The sequence below is a fragment of the Pongo abelii genome, chromosome 5 (genome assembly GCF_028885655.2).
Source record: "Pongo abelii isolate AG06213 chromosome 5, NHGRI_mPonAbe1-v2.0_pri, whole genome shotgun sequence".
Taxonomy (NCBI): Eukaryota; Metazoa; Chordata; class Mammalia; order Primates; family Hominidae; genus Pongo; species Pongo abelii.
In genome coordinates, this window is record NC_071990.2 from 139713837 (window position 1) to 139736314 (window position 22478).

The 22478-nt window shown below is 41.1% G+C and overlaps 1 protein-coding gene across 2 annotated transcripts in view; it reads left to right on the forward strand.

Moving 5' to 3' along the window:
• ARFGEF3 (ARFGEF family member 3) overlaps positions 1-22478 on the forward strand; it is a 186369-nt gene that overhangs the window by 22015 nt on the left and 141876 nt on the right. The window lies entirely within an intron of this gene.

A 22478-nucleotide genomic window follows, 5' to 3' on the forward strand; every position in this document is an offset into this window, starting at 1 on the left:
TCAACCTCCCCTGTGAGTGCTCAGCATGTGTCCACGCTGGGTCTGTCCAGAGGAGGGCATTGCCCCTTTGTATCTCCCCCGTATTGGGGCAGAAGGGCAGCTTCCACCTACAGCACTCACTCTCAGAACCCTCTGTGCGTTACTGATGTGGACTGAGGCAGCACTTCTCAAACTCTTTGGTCTCAAGACCCTGTACGTTTTCAAAAATTATCCCACATAGCTTCTATTTAAAATTTGGATTTTATCTATTTACCATATTAGAAACTAAAACAAAATTTTTAAAATTATTCATTAAAAATAATAGCAAACCCATTCCATGTTAATATAAATGATATACTTTTAATGAAAAATAACTACTTTTATTATACTTCTACCATCCTCATAGCTGTGGAATTAATATTCCCCCAAACAATGTAGTCCTTACTGCGTTCTTATGAAGATTACATAAGACGTAATCTTCATAAGACAGCAGTTTGCAGAACGTACAACAAATGAACATTCACAACAAGTGAATAAAATGTCACTCTAGTAAACAGGCTTGCAGTTTTCTGGCAGTTTGCGGTGTGATTAAGGTTTCCCCCCTCCTGTGCTGGGTTTCAAAGTGTGATTTTAGATAGGAAAACAAGGGTACCGGGAAGAAAGGGCAGATGAGACTATGGATTTAAGTAGCATTATTTCCTTGTCCTGTGAATATAAAAGGGCCCAACTGGTCCTTGGGAATTATAAACAAATCTGCCTGAGCAGGCAAGATTTGGAAAACTTGACTGTGGCAGTCTTAAGTGTTCTTTAGAATAAATTCTAGTGTCTGAAATAATAGAATTGGAATCTCATGTTGCTCTGTCAGTGTGTTCTGTTTCCATTTTCACTTATAGACTCAAAGAAATTTATTTGAGCTGGCCTCTCTCGTGGCAGTCCATGGATGAGGGTGGCTGTTGATGGAGCTACGAGTGGGACGGAGGACATCACATTTCCAGTAGTACTGCAACACGTACCTACCTGAAGATGATGCTTTGGTTTTGTTTTTAACCAGAAAATACACAAGGGTATTCTTAGTTTAGGGGGTAATTATTTGCATTTGTAAATTCTTTAGGCCTTCCATTATTTTCCAATGGAGAAACCATTGCTTGCCTACCCAACATCCAACTTCTCCTTACCCTCAATGAACCTGACTAGGTATAGGATCTACCCTCATTATCAGCCCTGTGCTTCCAAGGAGGCTGGCCACGGGCTTGCCCAGCATCAGAATATGAGAGGGGTACCCTCTCAGTCTTGTGAAAGTGAAGTTCTTTCTTCCTCAGAAACGTTTCACATTCAAATGATGCTTGGAGCAGCTATAGCTGTTTGCAGCTGTGAGAGGAGCCAGCCAGGGAATGAAGCTGACACATGGTGGATCTGAAGAAAGATAGAAAGGGCCTCCTGGCTGTGTTAAGGGGGCACTGAATCACCTGAACCTGGAGCTAATCTGCCTCGAGGGAATTGGACTTTGTTACTTGCAGCTGAACGCACCCTAACTGATGCACCCTCCCTAAAGGAATAATCATGACCCCTAGGGATCTGGAGAAGGGAGGATAGCCCAGGCATATGCAGCTGCCATAACCAATCTGAAGAGCTGCTGGTAGGATTCCTTTCTTCATGTCTGGCTGTCTTTTGACCATTTTGTTGTCCTGTTATTTTGTAAGATAAAGAGTTGAAGTTTTAAATTAAATGGTTGATAACTTTGATACAATATGGAGGAGAGCTGAGAAATCTGTGGCATTTACAAGGTATGGGACCTTAGAGGTGGGGCTTTGGGTTTCTTTCCACCCCTTGAGCATGCAGATGCATATTAGAGTCTCGACCTTTCTCCATAAATTACTGATTTACTTGTAGGAGCTCCCCTCCAGACCTTGAACTCCATCATCCTTATACCCATGGCCGCTGGTGCTACATGAGTGACCCCCCAGTAATGAGAGTTACCAATTATGGAGTATTGTTCTATGCCAGGAATTATACTAATGGCTTGGAATGCATTGTCTTATTGTTTACAACAAGTGCAATAGGTACTAACATAATCTGCATTCTAATGATAAGGGCACTGAGGCTTGAGTGATAAAATCACTTGCTTGAGGTCCCACAGCTAATAGATGATAGAGGTTCAAATATAGATCTGACTCCAAAATTGTTCTTTTAACTATTCTGTTTCTTCAGTGCATATTTGTTGAATATCTGTCATTTAGATGTGTTAGAATAGGAATTGTTTTTCCTATTGATTGCATGTTTCACCCTTGGGAAATGTACTGGGACAGAAGACACATATGACACTACCTGAATTTTGGCTCTTCTCTGGAAATAGGCCTTAGTGGAGTATGTGACTTACAAATACATTCAGTGGTTCAGTGGTCAATAAGGGAAAGCCTAACTAGCAGTGGTTTAAATGAGATGGGGCTATTTTCCTCATGTAACAGGCTGTCTGTTGGTCGGCTTTCAGCACTGATATCTCCAGGATTCTCTTGGCCTTCCATTATATCTTACTCTTCATGCACAAAATGGCTGTTGCAGCTTCAGATATCACATCCCCATCCAGAAAGAAGTCAAAAAGACAAAAGGCAGAAGGGCAGAGCCAACTAAGCAGGTCTGGTCCTTTTTGTCGGTAAAGCAAAAGTTTTCCAGGGTTACAAGGGAGGTAGGAAAAGTAGAAAACAAGATTGTTGGGAAAGGCTCACACCAATCCTGATCTACCACTTGGAGCTGACCATGCTGTTGGGCAAAATAAAGTTGGACTCTTGTCACTGAGGAGAAGGCTTCTCACACTGTCAGCCACACATCTGAAAGTGGAGGCTGTTAGAATTTGAAGAGGTACTGGAGATATCCCCGTCCCGCAAGCAAAACAACTGAGACTTGTAGGGAATACAAGTGTCTGAGCCAGGATAAAAGAAAAGGGCCTGTTTCCTTAGACTCTGCTGCTCTTCTCACTGCACTGTCCCTTTCAAAGCTTTTACATATCTCGTCCACGAGTTATTCCTCTCATCCTTTTTTTTTTTTTTTTTGGAGACGGAGTTTCACTCTTGTTGCCCAGGCTGGAGTGCAATGGCGCGATCTTGGCTCACTGCAACCTCCACCTCCTGGGTTCAAGAGATTCTCCTGCCTCAGCCTCCTGCGTAGCTGGGATTACAGGCATGCGCCACCACACTCAGCTAATTTTGTCTTTTTGTAGAGATAGGGTTTCTCCAAGTTGATCAGGTTGGTCTTGAATTCCTGACCTCAGGTGATCCGCCCGCCTCGGCCTCCCAAAGTGCTGGGATTACAGGCATGAGCCACAGCTCCCGGCCCTCTCATCCTTTTGAAGGAGGCTGGGAAAGTCAAACTTCCTAGAGCCTTGTGGATAGAAACAAAGCTTTGGAGAGAGCCAAGTAGCATGCCCAGGATTATCCCCTCTGTTTGTTCAGAGCTAAACAATGGGAGGGAGTTGGAGCAGAGTCCTTTTCACAGACCCCATTGTCCTTCATGATACTGTGACCTCCCTTTATGGTCTTTCTCCTTAGCCTGGAGCAGTGAGGCTCCTTGCTCAGACACCCTGGGCTTTCAGGTGGGTAGGCACAGCTGCTTTGACACCCCAGCAAGGAAGGCTCTGGCTCTCAAGGGACAATTGGGTAGAGCCCAGCCTGCATAAGAATATTGGGTCCCTGTGTGTACCTGGGGAGGGGAGAATGCCACCTGGTATGGCCATGAAGAGTGGTGATGCCCCATAAACTTGAGTCCAAATGTTTCTTTCCCAGGTTGGTTCGACCCTGTCTTTCAGTGCAGTTCCTGGTTCAGTCCTCTGTGGCATGTTTCTGCCTTTCCAGGCTGGGACAGAGAGTGCCTTGGTGCTTTCCCATATATTGGGAGAAACACTGTAGCCTTCCTCAGCATCCACCTGATGTGAACAGTATGTCAAGTCACCCTAGTAAAAAGGCATCGGGTGGAGCCAGCAGTATGTGTAGGTGGGGGAGTCAAGTACTCCTAGTTTTCCTCAACTTAGGAACCTCTCCCGATTATACTAGGATGGGAAATGAGTGTATTTGGGAGTTTAATCTAGGGAAAGGAAAAACACCTGTTCTGAGCTAAAGGCGCCTACATAATAGGATTTTGCTATAAAATAATAGAGTAGGATATATGTTTATAATACTTGAGTATTTGTTTATTGACAAATTCCCTTTTCCTCCATGTGAACATCTTTATCAGCCTCCAGGATCCTAGCTGGTTTTCGCTGATTTTTGTGGGCACCCATACGTGTACTTCTGCAAGCTTACTAAGTCTCTATTTGGATGCAGGGCATTTGCAACCACTCCTGCTGCAAACGACGGTGCTGCATATGCTCTTTGTGGTCTCTGGTAGGTATGAATGGCGAGAATAGTAATGTCAGGCAGACTTAGGTTCCCCCCGCCCCCGGTAAGGAGGATCTGTCCTGTCCTCCAGTTGCTTTGTCATGCCCTCGGCTGGGATAGTTGTCAGGCAGCCTTTACTATCTTAGTTTGACTGTCTTTTGCTCTTGAATCATTGCACTAAGAGAACAATCTGCTACTGTTTTCTGTCTTTAGTGCGTTAAAAAAAAATACTGGGCATATTTGTTTTTCTTCCAGCACATGTCTCGTTTGGAAAGGTCATGAATTTATATAGTAGACTTGCTATTACCCTGAGTGCAGTAAAGCAGCCCATTGCCAATGTATTGCTATATATACAGCTGCCTTCAGGGTGACTAGGTTATAAGGCAGTTACAGACAGGCTGAAGGGCACCTGTTGTGCCCACACACAAACCCAACCTTTAACACGACATTTATCCTGAGAAACAGTCTTGTCTTCACATCACATAGTGCCAGACCTGAGGCTACTTGTTGGGCAGGTTAATGCAGATCTTAGTCAGCTGACCTGCAGGCTGGAAGAGGGAGGTATAGGGTCTGTGATATATTTAAAGCAGGCGGCTAGTAAGGAACCAGCCCAACCTTTTTGGCTCCTGCCCAAGGCCTATTTTTAAAGAGTGCTTGCAGTACAGGATCGATGGGGATGTTCAGTAGTTGAAATACCACAAACATATTACTGCTGGGAGAAGTTGCTGTTTATGGGAAAATAAAATTTTACCTAATTGTTCTCTGCCTGATGCTTGTTGTCAAAATGAATTACTTAAGGGGAGTTATCTCATACATGGATGCATGAAAGTGATGTTCGATGCCTATGGAGAAGGTACTGCAAAGCTTTTAGAGGACAGGATCTGTAACTTCAGAAGGTAAAAAGGTTTCAGTCTGACCTAGGGAAACACCTGTTTTAAATCATTTAGAAAGTAAGAGAATACACAATTGACACACTTGTGAAAAAAGGTAATGTCAGGGTGTGAACTGAGTATGTTCTCAGTGTAGAAAATTCAAAAGCCTAGGAAACATAAGTATTGACACATCATGTCACTTGAACCATGCAGAAGGTTTTACGACATCCCTACTTTATAGAGAGGAGATTGAGGCTTTGTGAGGATAACTTGCCCAGGATTACGCAGCAACAACTGTTAAAATCTAAACTCTAACCTGTGACTGCTGGATGCAAAAGTCATATGACCTAAAGATGAATCTTAATATTTGGTTTATTTTCTTCTGAGAGTATATAATGAAATTAGGATATATAGTATGTAATATTTTGGAGCTTGCTATTTTCACTTAGTATATCAAACACGTTTTTCCAATGTCGTTAAGTGTTCTTTAAAAACATTTTAAGGCCATTAAAATTCCATCAAATTGATGTGCCATGGCAGGAAGGAAGGTCATTTTACTGTTTCCTTTAAGAATGATTTTAACAATTGGTCAAAAATAAACATGAAATACTAGATATCTTCTCCTTTTTGAAGCTATGGTCTCAGTTTTTAAAATGTATGTGGTCAGGAATGGTGACTCATGCCTGTAATCTCAGCACTTTAGGAGGCCGAGGAGGGAGGATCGCTTGAGCCCAGGAGTTCAAGACCAGCTGGGCAACATTGCAAAAATCCCGTCTTTACAAACAACTTTTTTAAAAATTAGCCAGCCATGGTGGCACATCCCTGTAGTCTCAGGTACCTGGGAGACTGAGGTGGGAGGATCACTTGAGCCTGGGAGGTTGAGGCTGCAGTGAACCATGATTGAGCCACTGCACTCTAGCCTGGGCAACAGGACAAGATCCTGTCTCAAAAAAAATAAAATAGTAAAAAGAGTAGTATGCCATCATGATACTAGAAAGGCAGTTCACTTGCTTGGTAGAGGATTTCACAAGGATGTTCATTGCTAGTTGATTGTGAACCAAGCAGGATAAACATGTTCCCCCACAGTTATTTAATGATATTACTAAAACCACCCATATGTAACCAGCTACCATATCCTGTGTCATGGGGGTGGAGGAAGCACTAACCTTGCCAGGAGGGGCTCTGGGAATACTAACAGGGCAAGCAGAAGTGTGGAGCAGGGTGGCATTTGGAAGGATGGATGGATGTGTCAAGTGGATATGAGCCGAGCATGTGTTTGATGAGCAGCGTGTGATTCTGAGCCTTAAATGGTATAGTTGATCTCGGAACCAGAGATGAAGCTTTGAGGTAGTGCCGTTGGCCTTGCCATGTATTTAAACTAGTCTGATGCTTAGCTTTTACTATATCTGAGGCTAAATTTAATGGTGTAATGCTGAAAGTTTTATCACTGTAGATAAAAAGTCAATAAAAGAGTGAAGGGTACAGATTTTTCTATCTTCTGGAGCCCACATTCCTGCCCATTTTATAGCTGAGTGTGCGATTTGAACAGAAACAGTTCTCAGTGCTGTGTTTCCTGGGAGAAGTGGGGATTATTGCACTAGTGCCATGTGCTGGGTGGTTTGTGTGAAGAACATAGGAAAACTGGAAGATTAAACCTTTTCAATACTTTGGCTAATCTGCAGGGATGCTTGTGCTTGTTTCCATGTTGTGGGGTCTTTTCTTTTTCCCCTTTAGCCTTTGTTCCCTGTGGTGGAGAGAGAACATGTTGCTATGGAAAGGGTGTAGGCTTTTGTGTCCTATAATCCTTATATTTGAGTCTGGACTCATCCATTTATCAACTGTATTCATGGATCCATGACTCCAGGAGCTTCGTGTCTTAGACTGTGAAATGGACAGGATAATAGCCACTGCCCCAATTCCTGTGAGAATTAAATGAGCTAACTCACTGAGAAAGTTCCTAGCTCATATCACTTCTCATCCTTTCCATGCCGCTTCCTCTTGAGCAAGTTTTTTCTAACTTTCACAGTAGAGTTAGGTTTCTAGTGGGAACTGATAATTCATAGTAGTTAGGTGATGTGGGACAAGTTACTTACCATCTCTGAGCCTGTCTGCCCATTGATAACATGGAAATAATTACATATCATATAGCGTGTTAATGATCAAATTAAATGAGATAATGTATACCAAGTCAGAATGCCTGGCACAGAGTGGGCAGTCAATGACTGCAGGGTACTGGTACGAAATGGACATATCATAGAAGGACAGCCTTCCTTCTGGCCTCTTCCTGAGCATCACAGCCTCTTCTGGCTACTACTTCTTTGCAGGCATCATTAATTCTTTCTACTCGCTGGCTGTGGGGGTTTCTCAGAGCTCTATCCTTCTGTTCTGCACCTTGTACATTTCCTTGGAAGTTTCATCCACTTCCAGGTTTTCAGCTACTAGTTATAGATTGATAACTTCTAAATTTTTCCTTAGCTCCAGGTTAGTACATCCAATTTGTTATGTATTAGCACTTAGATGCCCAAAGGCACTTTGAACTCAAAATATACAAAAATATAGCTGCTATCTTTCCCACTTACTTCCTCAAAACTGTTCTTTCAGGCAGTCTTCTCTACTTCGTTTGCATGCTGTCTGTAGGTTCGTTTTCCTTTTCTCCATTCCTGAATGCAGACACCTAAATGCACTTTCAGCGCTGGGTCCTTCTATTAGAGTGGAGCCCTTCCTCCAGCTCTCCTGCCTCTGGTTAATAATGACAACAACAATGAAGTTATCATAAGGCAACTGTGATAATCAGAAAGAGCACCATAATCACAAGCATTTGTTGAGTGTGTACAATGTGCTAGATACTGTCAGTGCTACACTGAGTCCTAGGTGAGGCAGGACCCTGCCTTGGACCCGTGTTGTGGAGGCTTTATTTTCAGTCTCCTCAGGGCAATGGAAATGTTCCCACCCAAAGCCTGCCCCTTTCTCTCTGGGCACTGAAGACTTCAGAATTCCCTGCTCTGTCTGTGTTGAGCCTCTTTACAGAAATCAGCTGTTGGGGTCAGGCAAGGTGGTTCATGCCTGTAATCCTAGCAGTTTGGGAGGCCGAGGCAGGTGGATCACCTGAGGTCAGGAGTTCAAGACCAGCCTGGCTAACGTGACAAAATCTCGTCTACTAAAAATACAAAAATTTGCCAAGTATGGTGGCAGGCACCTGTAATCCCAAGCTACTTGGGAGGCTGAGGCAGGAGAATAGCTTGAACCCGGGAGGTGGAGGTTGCAGTGAGCCAAGATCGCACCATTGCACTCCAGCCTGGGCAACAGAGCAAAAACTCTGTCTCAAAAAAACCAACCAAACAAAAAGCTCAGCTATGAGGTCTCTTTCCTGGCTCTATCTTTCGGAAGGCAAATGGTGCCACAAGTGTGTGCATCCCTAGGCCTAAGGGTTGGCCATGAAGCAGTTAACTGCAGTGATTGTGGGTTGGGATTGGTCTGCAGGCTGAGGTGTCCATGTTGCTGTCTGAGACCCCTTGTGGGACAAGACAGAGCTGGGGCCCTCCAGAGCACTATAAATGTTAGGCTGGCCCTGGGCGGTCAGGACTGACTAACATAGCTTCTTATCAGATCATTCTAACACTGCTTGAGGTGGGTAATATTAGTTCCATATTTTTAAATGAAGAAAGTAAGGGTTGAAGAGGTGAAATGCTTAGCACACAGGTTGCCATTGTCAGGGCCTGAATTTGACCAAGAGTAGTTTGACTCCAAACATTTTTTTTTTTAAGATAGTCTGTTTTCTATCCATTTTCTACATTGTAGCCAGAGTTCCATTTGGTAGAAAATGTCTAAGATTACATTATTCCTTTGATTAAAAATCTTTCATTAGCTCCTCATTTTCAACTAGCTAAAGGTTAGTTTCTCTGAATGGTATGCAAGACCCTTCAAAAGCTGGCTCAAAGCTCCTTTGTGAAATCATTTCTCACCAGTCTTCTCACCGTGACTTCCCTATCAGGTCACAATGGGACTTTGGCTGCTCCACGAACCCACTCTGTACCTTTGCATTTACAGTCTCAGCTGGGAATGTCCTTTTCTTCTTCACTGAGCTGACCAAGTTCCATTGTCTCCTGCAGTTCAAGGCCTAATGAGTATCACCTTTTTATGAAGACACTCGCATTTTTCTAGACAAAATCTCTCCCACTCTCATATACTTCTATAGTTGGTTGTGTATACCTTCATACAAGTGTTTATTACCTTGTACCTATGTTTCCATGTTATCACATGTCTGTTACCTCCTCTAGACTATGGGTTCCATGTAGGCAGGAACCGCGTGTCTCATTCATCATTATGTGTCTAACATTTCACACAGTGCCTGGACATGTAGTAGGCTAAATAAATATTTATTAAAGAAATGCTCTATTTATTACTAAAACTCATGTACTTCTTACAAATGGATTATTAGTCATTTAGGAATGCCAATTTTAGTTCTGACTGTTGTGTTAACTGGTAGTGGGCTGGTTTCATAAGGCATTTTGACACCATACCTGGAAATTTTTATTTCCTAGTAAACTGTTACTTTAGTTGACCATTTTGCAGTCATGGTACTTGGTTTATAAGAAATTATAATACATCTATTTATGCATTATTTGTGAGCTTTAATAGGACAGTGAGTCTCAAAGAGAATATGAAGTCAGTCTTTTTTTCTCAAAATTATTAGTTTTGTTTTGCTTTTAAGTTACCTGTCTTTTGTAGCATAGACGTTTCTGAAAGATTTATGCCATAGAGTTGTCATTTTTTTGAGGTAGCTCTACAGTTACATAAGGTCATCAGCATATTAAAAAGACGATGGGGCCGGACGCGGTGGCTCACGCCTGTAATCCCAGCATTTTGGGAAGTGGGTGGATCACCTAAGGTCAGGAGTTCGAGACCAGCCTGAACAACATGATGAAACCCCGTCTCTACTAAAAATGCAGAAATGAGCCAGGCGTGGTGACAGGCGCCTGTAATCCCAGCTACTCTGGAGGCTGAGGCAGGAGAATCACTTGAACCCAGGAGGCAGAGGTTGCAGTGAGCCAAGATCATGCCACTGCACTCCAGCCTGGGTGACAGAGCAAGACTCCGTCTCAAAAAAAAAAAAAAAAAAAAAAAAAAAAAAAGATGGTGATGGTATTTTCCCACTACTTTTCTCTTGTTCCATAAAATTCAAGTGTTTGTGTTTAGGAACCTGCTGCTGCTGTTGTTTGCATTTGCCACTCCTTGGCGGAAGGGCGCTGCTCCTGCTGGAGATTCCGGGCAGGGTGCTAACTCCAGATTGCCAGCTGGAGCATTTTCATCATGAAAAAAATCATTAAGTAACAAAATGCATGTGTTCTGTGATCCAGGGCAGGGCAGAGCAATTTCCCTAGGCAAGTTTCATGCTGTCAGTATATCCACACTCTAAGGCTGAAAGCTTGATTGTAGGAAAACATGTCACAGAAAGGAAGAAGCAAGGTTAAGTAGACTGATTTTAAATGACATATTTGGCTAAGGTAACTGTATTTTAGGATCACAAGCCTCACTTCAGTCAAGAAGCCTTTAGGGAGAGGAAACAATTCAGGAAATGTTTGAAAGATGGTAAGGACGTTTCTCTAGGGAGAAGAAAAAGAGAAGCTATTCCAGGAATATGGCTCAGTTTTTGATAAATTGGAAAGGGTGGTGACTGGATAGAGGAGATGAAGTTAGCATGGAGGAATTCAGGAAGGATGACATTGAGGCCATTAAGGGAAACAGGCATTCAGTGTTCAGGCCATAAAGCTTTGAAGGAAAGGGAGAGCATGTGTATGTAGTTGTAGGCTCAGGCTAACTTCACCTTTTCCCTAATTTTTTTTTTTTTTTTTTTGAGATGGAGTCTCACTCTGTCTCCCAGGCTGGAGTGCAGTGGCGTGATCTCGGCTTAGTGCAACCTCTGCCTCCCAGGTTCAAGCGATGCTCCTGCCTCAGCCTCCCGAGTAGCTGGGACTAGAGGTGCACACCACCACACCCAGCCAATTTTTGTATTTTTTAGTAGAGATGGGGTCTCACCATGTTGACCAGGCTGGTCTTGAACTCCTGACCTTGAACTCCTGACCTCAGATGATCTGCCCTCTTCGGCCTCCCAAAGTGCCGGGATTACAGGTGTGAGCCACCACACCTGGCAACCTTTTTCCCAATTCTAAAGGTAACATGTTTTATTCTTGAAGATATTTAAAATGTAGAAACATGTAAATAATAAAACCAAAATCATCCACATTCCCAAAAGGCAAAGTGTTGGGGGAAAGTTCTTTCCAGTCTCTCCCCCTCTCCTCTGCCTATGCTGTATGGGTGTGCAAGTTTTTATTCAAGAGGACAACCATGTGTGATGTATAATCTGCATGATAGTCTCATATTTTTGCATAATATTTTCAAAGTATTTTCCTGTGTCAAAAAAACTTTAGAATACTTTTAGTGATTATGTATTATTCCATACTATAGATGTACCGTGATTTCTTTAACCTCAGTTACATTATACATAAAGATATAGTAAACATCTTTACATAGAAAACTTTGCTGTATCTATGATTATTTTATTAGAAAAGGCTCCTAGAAGAGGAAACCCTAGTTCAAGGCATACCAATATTTTAATTTCTTTATATATATTGAGAAAGAGCTTCATATGAAAACCTTAAAGAGCAGACGCTTTCCACGGTGTCATGAGAAGTGGCTGTGTGAGGAATTAAGTGTGTCTATGGGGGTGAGGAGCAGCTTACAGCATTTCACGGTGGGAACTTGTAAAATTGACATGTGGGGGATAATGTGAGGAAATGTTAAAATGGATTGACAATGGACAGAAAGAAAGGAGTGTCTTAGTACAAAAAAAAAAAAAAGATCTTCATTGGCTTGCTGTGTGTAAGATGTTTAACCTCATTCTTGGAATGTAGTTTGAGATTGACAAATAGTAACCATTAAGGTTTCATGTGCCAAGGCATGAGCTCAGGGGTCCAGTGCCTGCCCTACCTTTTGTCCAGGAGTAATTTTTTTCTCTTTCCCTCCATCCCTCATCAGTAAATGCCAAATAGTACAGTCATGCATGGCTTAATGATGGGGATAGGTCCTAAGAAATGTGTCATTAGGCAAGTTCATTATTATGCAAACATCATAGAGTGTGCTTACACAAACCTAGATGATACAGTCTACTATACACCTAGGCTGTAGGCCTATTGCTCCCAGGCAACCTGTACAGCATGTTACTGCATGAATACTGTAGACAGTTGTAACACAATGGAAAGTGTTTGTGTAACTAAACATAGAAAAGGTACAGTAAAAATGAAATATGGAAGATAAAAAATGGTGCACCTGTATAGGGCACTTATGAATGGAGTTTGCAGGACTGAACGTTGCTCTGGGTGAGTCCGTGAGAGAGCAGTGAGTGAATGGGAATGCCGAGGACATTATTGTACACTGCTCTAGCCTTTATAAACACTGTACACTTAGGCTATGCTAAATTTATTTTTTAAATGTTCTTTCTTAATAATAAGTTAACTTTGGCTTACTGTGACTTTTTAAATCTTATAAACTTTTTAATTTTTTAATTTTTTGATTTTTTGAAGTAACACTGCTTAAGACACAGATTGTCGGTTGTACAAAAATACTTTATATCCTTATCCTATAAGCTTTATTTTATTTTTATTTTTATTCATTTTTTTTTGAGACGGAGTTTCGCTCTTGTTGCTCAGGCTGGAGTGCAGTCGTGTGATCTTGGCTCACCGCAACCTCCACCTCCTGGGTTCAAATGATTCTCCTGCCTCAGCCTCCCAAGTATCTGGGATTACTGGCATGCACCACCACGCCCGGCTAATTTTGTATTTTTGGTAGAGATGGGGTTTTTCCATGTTGGTCAGGCTGGTCTCAAACTCCTGACCTCAGGTGATCCACCTGCCTCAGCCTCCCGAAGTGCTGGGATTACAGGCATGAGCCACCACGCCTGGCCTTTAAGCTTAATTTATTTTTTAATTTTTAAACTTTTTGTTAAGAACTAAGACACAAACACACATTAGCCTAGACCTACACAGGGTCAGGATCATCAATGTCACTGTCTTCCACCTCCACATCTTGTCCCGCTGGAAGGTCTTCAGGGTCAGTAAAATGCATGGAGCTGTCATCTCCTATGATACCAATGCCTTCTTCTGCAATGCCTCCTGAAGGACCTGCCTGAGGCCATTTTACAGTTAACTTTTTTCTTTATAAGTAGAAGGAGTATGCTCTAAAATAATGATAAGAATATAGCAAATACATAAATGAGTAACATGGTTGTTTATTATTATCAAGTGTGATGTACTGTACCTAATTGTATGTGCTATGCTTTTATACAACTGATGGCACAGTTGATTTGTTTATGCTGGCATCACCACAAACATGTGAGTGTAGTGTTGCTTAATGTTAGGACAGCTATGATGGGAAATTTCCCAGGTGATAGGAAATTTTCAACTCCATGATCATCTTATGGGACCACCGTGGTCCGTCATTGATGGAAACACCATCGTGCGGCACATGACTGTATTTGTCCGTCCTTATTGAGTGGTTGTGAGAGTTATTGGGATCAAGTGCCTGAGCTCTTAGCACGGTGACTGGCATGCTGGAGGTTTTAATAATGGCACTTCCGTGACTCAACTGCCACTCTCCTTACATCAGTCAAGCTTAGAAAGTATTTTCTTCAGATTATGCAATTATACTCTAGAGTTATTGTATTAAAATCGGTACAAATGGAAAGTATAAAAAAAGAAAAAATTCTCCCATGCCACAATCTGGAAATACCCACTGCCACCATTCAGCTGAGCTCTTTCTTAAATAATGCCCTAGTTGATTTGCATTGGTATATATTTATGTTTGTTTTTCTGCTTGTTTGGATTTTTCTTATATATATGTGTGCTTTTTATAAGAAAATCATAGACAATAAAAGTTGATATCCTGAGGTAAAGTATAGGCATAACCATTTTATATTATTTAGAATTATTTCTACTAGATTGAATCATGAAATTGCCAATATTCAACCTCTTCTGACTTACACAAATGCCAATTTCATATGCTCAACTTAATAATTGCAATAGGCTTGCTAAAAAAATCTTGAAAGCCTGCAGGAGAAAAGGGATTTTATGTTCACAGCTATATCCCTAGGGCCTGAAACAGTGCCTGATGGGTGAATCCATTCTTTGTTTTGAAATAGAAAAGTTTTGATACTGATAAAAATAATTTCATTAAAATAGAAATGAAATGGAAACATTTAACTGCACTGTAGAGAAAATCAATTAAGGAACCAATTTAGTTCCAGTTGGCTCAATGGAATTGGCCCTGGCAAAAGCTTAATCAATGAAAATTCATCAATGTTGGTGTAAACGGTTTAAATGTAAAGGACCCATATTCATTGACATGAATAACAACAACCTGAGTGTCACCACAGTGACGGTAGAAACCTTTCATATGCAAATTAGGAAACGGCATGACTACCAGGAAAGGTGCTGGCTGTGGCTTGAACTCAGCAGCTAGTTCCAAAGCCAAATTTTTTCCACGTATCCAAACTGCCTACACCTTCTCATAACTACACACCAATTGTCAACATAATGCATTGCTTCATGAATTATCACTCAAAATAAGAGAGTTCACATTATTTGTTTGATGCCTGTCCCCATTCTTAACATTAGTGGACCTTTGAATTACCACTTTAAAGCAGTGTGCCCTACACATAGTTGGTGGGAGCTGGCTCTCCGCGTAGACGTTATGGCGTAGGCTTGAGGACGTAGATTTTCAAAACAAATGGCCTAGCCTAGGCATGGCAGCACGTGCCTGTAATCCCAGCACTTTGGAAGGCTGAGGTGGGAGGATCATTTGAGGCCAGGAGTTTGAGACCAGCCTGGGCAACATAGCGAAACCCTGTGTCTATTTAATATTTTTTTAAAAGAAAAGAGATAGTCTAAGTCTGAATCACGCTCTGTCATTTGCAAACATATGACCTTGGACAAGTAACCTAATCTCTCTTAGTTTCAGTTTGGTTGAAAATTAAATGTCTACCTTCAAAAGTTATAATTAAATAGTAAATAGGAACATGTGTAGCATGTTACTTTGTAAGCCACATCTAAGCCATTTCAACCAGAGCTATGATTATGATGTGAAGAAATTCAGACAGTTATTTGATAAATGGCTTAGATCACAGAATCCTAGAATTTTAGCATATAAGCTGACCTCAGAAATGTAAGATATCTTCGTGCCTCTTCTCACCCAGAGCATCAAAGAGGAATCAGCCTAACATTCAGGAATGTATTTGGGGTTACCTAAAGTTCACGGTTTCCCAATATTGATTCTACCCATCCATGAGCATGGGATGTATTTCCATTTGTTTGTGTCGTCTATGATTTGTTTCAGCAGTGTTTTGTAGTTTTCCTTGTAGAGGTCTTTCAACTCCTTTGTTAGGTATATTCCTAAGTATTTTATTTTTTGCAGCTATTTTAAAAAGGATTGAGTTCTTGATTTGATTCTCCACTTGGTCGCTGTTGGTGTATAGAAGAGCTACTGATTTGTGTATATTAATCTTGTATCCAGAAACTTTGCTGAATTCTTTTATCAGTTCTAGGAGCTTTCTGGAGGAGTCCTTAGGGTTTTCAAGGTAAACGATCATACCATCAGCAAACAGGGACATTTTGACTTCCTCTTTACTGATTTGGATGCCCTTTATTTCTTCCTCTTGTCTGATAGCTCTGGCTAGGATTTGCAGTACTGTGTTGAAGAGGAGTGGTGAGAGTGGGCATCCTTATCTTGTTCCAGCTCTCAGAGGGAATGCTTTCAACTTTTAGCCATTCAGCATTGTGTTGGCTGTGAGTTTGTCATAGATGGCTTTTATTACATTAAGGTATGTTCCCTGCATGCCAATTTTGCTGAGGGTTTTAATCATAAAGGATGCTGAATTTTGTCAGATGCTTTTTCTGCATCTATTGAGATGATCATGTGATTTTTGTTTTTAATTCTGTTTATATGGTGTATCACATTTATTGATTTGCATGTGTTAAACCATCCCTGCATCCCTGGTATGAAACCCACTTGATCATGACCATACTGCCAAAAACAATCTATAAATTCAACACAATCCCCATAAAAACACCACCATCATTCTTCACAGAGTTACAAGAAACAATTCTAAAATTCATACGGAAACGAAAAAGAGCCTGCATAGCCAAAGCAACACTAAGCAAAAAGAACAAATCTGGAGGCATCACACTACCTGATTTCAAACTATACTATAAGGCCGTAGTCACCAAAACAGTGTGGTACTGGTATAAAAATAGGCACATAGACCAATGGAACAGAATAGAGAACCCAGAAATAAACCCAAGGACTTACAGCCAACTGATCTTCGACAAAGCAAACAAAAACATAAAGTGAGGGAGGGCATCCTTTTCAACAAATGGTGCTGGGATAATTGGCTAGCCACATATAGGAGAATGAAACTGGATCCTCATCTCTCACCTTATACAAAAATCAACTCAAGATGGATTAAGGACTTAAACGTAAGACCTGCAACTATAAAAATTCTAGAAGATAACATTGGAAAAACCCTTCTAGACATTGGCTTAGGCAAGGATTTCATGACCAAAAACCCAAAAGCAAATGCAATAAAAACAAAGAAAAATAGCTGGGACCGAATTAAACTAAAGAGCTTTTGCATGGCAAAAGGAATAGTCAGCAGAGTAAACAGACAACCCACAGAGTGGGAGAAAATCTTCACAATCTATACATCTGACAAAGGTCTAATATCCAGAATCTACAATGAACTCAAATGAATCAGTAAGAAAAAAACAATCCCATGAAAAAGTGGGCTAAGGACATGAATAGACAATTCTCAAAAGAAGACATACAAATGGCCGACAAACATACGAAAAAATGCTCACCATCACTAATCAAGGAAATGCAAATCAAAATCACATTGTGATACCACCTTACTCCTGCAAGAATGGCCATAATCAAAATATAAAAAAACAGTAGATGTTTTTTGTGGATGTGGTGATCGGGGAACACTTCTACACTGCTGGTGGGAATGTAAACTCGTACAGCCACTATGAAAAACAGTGTGGAGATTCCTTGAGGAACTAAAAGTAGAACTATCATTTGATCCCACAATCCCACTACTGGGTATCTACTCAGAGGAAAAGAAGTCATTATTCGAAAAAGATACTTGCACACACATGTTTATAACAGCACAATTCACAATTGCAAAATCATGGAACCAACTCAAATGCCCATCAGTCAATGAGTGGATAAAGAAACTGGTATATACATACAATGGCATATTACTCAGCCATAAAAAGGAATGAATTAACAGCATTTGCAATGACCTGGATGAGACTGGAGACTATTATTCTAAGTGAAGTAATTCAGGAATGGAAAACAAAACATTGTATGTTCCCACTGATATGTGGGAGCTAAGCTATGAGGACGCAAAGACATAAGAATGATACAATGGGCTTTGGGGACTTGAGGGGAAGAGTGGAAGGGGGTCGAGGGATAAAAGACAACAAATATGGTGCAGTATACTGCTGGGGTGATGAGTGCACCAGGATCTCACAAATCACCGCTAAAGAACTTGCTCTTGTAACCCATTACCACCTGTACCCCAATAACTTACGAACAAATTTTTTTAAAAAAAGTTCACGTTGGTGCTTGTATTGAAAGATAATTATTGGTAAATCCTAACTCTTCCTTTGTTCACCTGTTTTAATTTCCCTTTGTCCATTGTTACCTGTCAGCCTAATAAAGCTGGTCTGTTAACCATGACAATGCAGTTAAGGAAATAGGTTCAGTCTCCTCGACATGACCAGATGCAGCATCACAGTGCGGATGATGCCTTCCTCATGCATATGCAGCACTGCTAATTATTCTTCTTTAAGAAATAATGGCATGTGAGGACATGAAACCTGGGGCCACTGCCTTTATTTAGTTAGGCAAGAATAAATTTGCACATGCCTGTGCATAAAAAATAATCGCTTAATGTAATCGAATGTTGGTTTTTGCTATGCCCTTTTCCCAATGAGGCAGCATCTAGAAAGATCAAAAGATGATTTATTCCAGTACAGTGTGTGCAAAGGAGATTGAGTGTGTGCCATGTTGCATTTTCATTATAAATTTCATCCTGAGACCCAATTAACAGGCCTGTTTTCTCTTTCATTAGAAAAAAATGAAGGTAGGAGGGTTTTTATGATATCACAGAGCAAGCAGCAAAATTAGTTATGCCCCATGAATTTCCTTGTTTTGCATATGGGTTCATTTCCAATTGAAGTCAGGATCTGAGGCTTGTGATACTACTCTAGGGGCTGCTGGGTCTGAGGGGATGAGAGGCCTTGGATACAGATTATTATGGCCCTGCTACCAACCGTGTTACCACTACAGTAAACTGTTCTCATTCACGTTGATTTTTGTTAGCTGTTTAAGAGCATTAGACTGGTGAGTACACTTTTGTTCTTACTAGTATTTACTAGCAAAAAAAAAAAAACAAAACCCTGTTTTTAAGCATTTCATTTTAAGTAAATATCTATTTTGTTGTTGCAGATATGGTCAGAAGCAACTACTTTGCAATAAATAGCACTATTGATGTAGACATTTTCTTAAAATATTGGTCCTCAATTTCAACAATAGAATTTTATTTACTATAAAATGCTTATAGTAACTTACAAATACACCTACACACACACAGCTACCCAGGGGTCAGTATAGCATCTCTTCAAAGGCAGTCCTAGCAGAACCCCAGCCTGGTTACACTGCCCTCTTCTCTGATACAGACCTTGAATGTTGAGCAGAGTTCTTTACCCTAAGGACAGGGACTCCTAACTTGGGATCCATGTAGAGTTGAGGTTTGGGGACCTGTGGATTCCCTGAAATGATAGGCACCCTCCTCTAGGAAGAGGGTCCTTTGCCAGATTGCGTGTGTGTGTGTGTGGGTGTGTGTGTAAGAACTAAAATGGGTTAAGAAGCACATCTATTCTAGTTTTGCTCTGATCTTATGAGACCAAAGGAGGTTGGAAGGAACTTGCTCTTGGGAGTCAGATGAATTTGGGTTTGAGTTGTCTCCAACACATTTTAACTGTGTGGCCTTGGGCAGGCTACAAAACCTTTCTGAACCTCAATTTTCTCAAATTTAGAATAAGGGCAAGAAGGTTGTAGTGAAAGTTAAGATGAGATAAATAATAAGTGCTAATTTTCTTTTTTCTTTCTTTGTCCCATGAATACTAATGAAAGCAGGTACCGTTGTGACCTGTTCTTTCTGGCCCTTCCCTAGCTCTCAGCATGCTGCCTGGCACACAGGAGGCACTCAAATATTGAATGGATGATCGGATGGATGGTTGAATGATGGAGTGCCTTGGTTTAATATCCAGATGAAATCTTTGTCTATAATGATATTTCCCTAATGCATTTATCTTCTTTTTTTTTTTAGACCAAGTCTCACTCTGTTGCCAGGCTGGAGTGCAGTGGCGCGATCTTGGCTCACTGCAACCCCTGCCTCCCACGTTCAATGATTCTCCTGCCTCAGCCTCTTGAGTAGCTGGGACTACAGGCCTACGCCACCACACCCAGCTGATTTTTTTGCATTTTTAGTAGAGACGGGGTTTCACCATGTTGGCTAGGATGGTCTCTATTGCTTGACTTCCTGATCCGCCCGCCTTGGACTCCCAAAATGCTGGGATTACAGGTGTGAGCCACCATACCCGGCCAATGCATTTATTTTCTAAGGGAGATCTTGATGCCATGCTTGCCTCTGCTATGACCTTCCCAGGACAGTTAGCCCCTGTTCTGTGCAAAATCTTTCTGGGTACATAAAAAGATTCGAGGCCAGGCGCGGTGGCTCACGCCTATAATCCCAGCACTTTGGGAGGCCAAGGCGGGCAGATCACCTGAGGTCAGGAGTTCAAGACCAGCCTGGCCAACATGGTGAAACCCTGTCTCTACTAAAAATACAAAAAATTAGTTGGGCATGGTGGTGGGCACCTGTAACCCAGCTACTTGGGAGGCTGAGGCAGGAGAATCGCTTGAACCTGGGATGCAAAGATTGCGGTGAGCTGAGATTGTGCCATTGCACTCCAGCCTGGGCAACAGGAACGAAACTCTATCTCAAAAAAAAAAAAAAAAAAAAGATTCGATTTGCCTGTCCCATGCTGAAGATCATGATCTGTGTTGACACTTTGTCTATATCAATGCTGGACAAACTACAGCCTGTAGGCCAAATCTGGCTTTTTGCCTGTTTTTGTAAATAAAGTTTTATTGGAACATAGTCATATTCATTGATTTACTAATTGTCTGTGATTGCTTTTGTGCTTTAGCAGAGTTGAATAGTTAGGACAGAGACCATTTGGAATGCATGGTCTAAAATATTTATTATAGGGCTCTTTACCAAAAAAGTTTGACAACCTCTGATACATATATTGTCTACATATTATCTATATATTATACTCCAACTCTGCAGGACTGGTCTTCAAATGCCCTTTTTATGGATAAGGGAGCTAAGACCCACAGAGTTTAGTATTTCAATTGAGACTGCAAAACTTATCAATGCCTAGCATTTGAATTCATGTCTGTGTGATTCCACAGCCCATGTTCTTTCTCCTAAACACTCATATCTTTCAACTCAGCCAAAACCTAGTTGAACCACCTTCATCTACCAGTCCTGCCTGGTGACCATGGCTTGCATGGGGAACAACAGTTCAGTGATGTCTCCTGGTGGTGGTACAACCTGGAGATCCTAGCGTTTGTCAACAACCTGGCTCAGGTCAACAGTATCAGTCATGTGAATGTATAAGCAGGTGAGAGAGTGGAATAAGGATTTCAAGGGCTAATACTGCAGATGGCAGTAATCCACAGATGGCAGAGTAATACAGATAGGCGAACATATTGCTGCTTTCCAAGGGTCAACACGTTGAGGATTTCCAAAAGGGTCTTTGTTGCTGCTGGACATGGCATCCAATCTTGTTGGGTGCCCTTGGTGAGTAATGTGTAAATATTTGTACATTTTTAGCCCATAGCTACAGGATATATTTCCTCTTCCCTGGGCTATTAGGCTGTAAGACTTTTGGACCCCCACGCTTGTTCCCTGCTATTATGCCCTTTCATTGGCCAATCTGACTCCAAATTCAAGTGGAAAGTTCTTTCACAGTGGATTAATCCTGGTGGAAATTTGATTGTTTCAGGGGTTTACAGATGAAGTTCTGTGCTGCTTCTGTTAGCATACTATCTGCCCTTGGTTCCTACTTCTCACTGTATCTTCATGCCTCCGTTTAATTTTTCTAAGCTATTAAACTGGTTATCATTGCATAAAAGAAACAAAATTGGAAAAAAATCAGCTATTCCTGCACTAATTGAGTGCACCACAGTGTTTGCCTTGTAATTGTGACAAGCTGACAAGATAACAGTGACAAAGTTACAGCCACCCAACTGGATGTAACACAGTTGGGTAATTTATCCATCTGTCAAAGGATGAATCTAATGAAAACTGGCTGTAGTGTTAATTGTCATATAAAAATGGATATTGTAACATTGGGTTGTTGAGGGGCAAGGTGAGGATTAGGAAGGCAAACATTTTTCCTGATGGTCTGTTTTTGTAGTCTGTGTGGCTGGCATTAAGGAGTGTGTGACTCTCGCTTCATCGGTTATGAAGCTGCTGATGGAAGGATTCCATGGAAAAGCAGCAGAGCTGCAGAGTGGACAGGGAGAAATCAGAGCTATAATTAACTTTGTATTTCATTGTGTTCTACAACAGTAACCCTTATTTCTCCAACGATGAAATCCTATAGTCTAATGTGGTAGCTTTCACACTCTAAAAATCAATGTATCTTTCAGTTTATGCTGAAAATATAAAACAGATAGGAGTGGGCCTACTCTGGTTTAAGTGGGGGTGGAGAAACCTGGTAAAATGAAGTCACATTTTATTTTTGTGCCAGTGTAACTCCATAGAGAAATAATGGGTTGATTAAAATTCTTGGTCTGTTGTTTAATTATTTAGAGTAGATGCTTCTAACAGATATTTTTGTGTTTGTAACTCTTTTGGTTTATTCCTAAAATATTTTAATGCCCTTTTTTTTTCTAAGCTTTAAAATATCCAAATAGCTCTCCTTTTTTTTTTTCTTTGTTTCTCCCCTGACACTAGATAATGTTGCATCTAGGCACCTCTTATCGGCCAATGCTATTGATGGTTCACTTGTATTTCTGTCTTGGAAACATGTTCATTAAGAGCCTGTCACAAAACTCAGATCTACTTCTT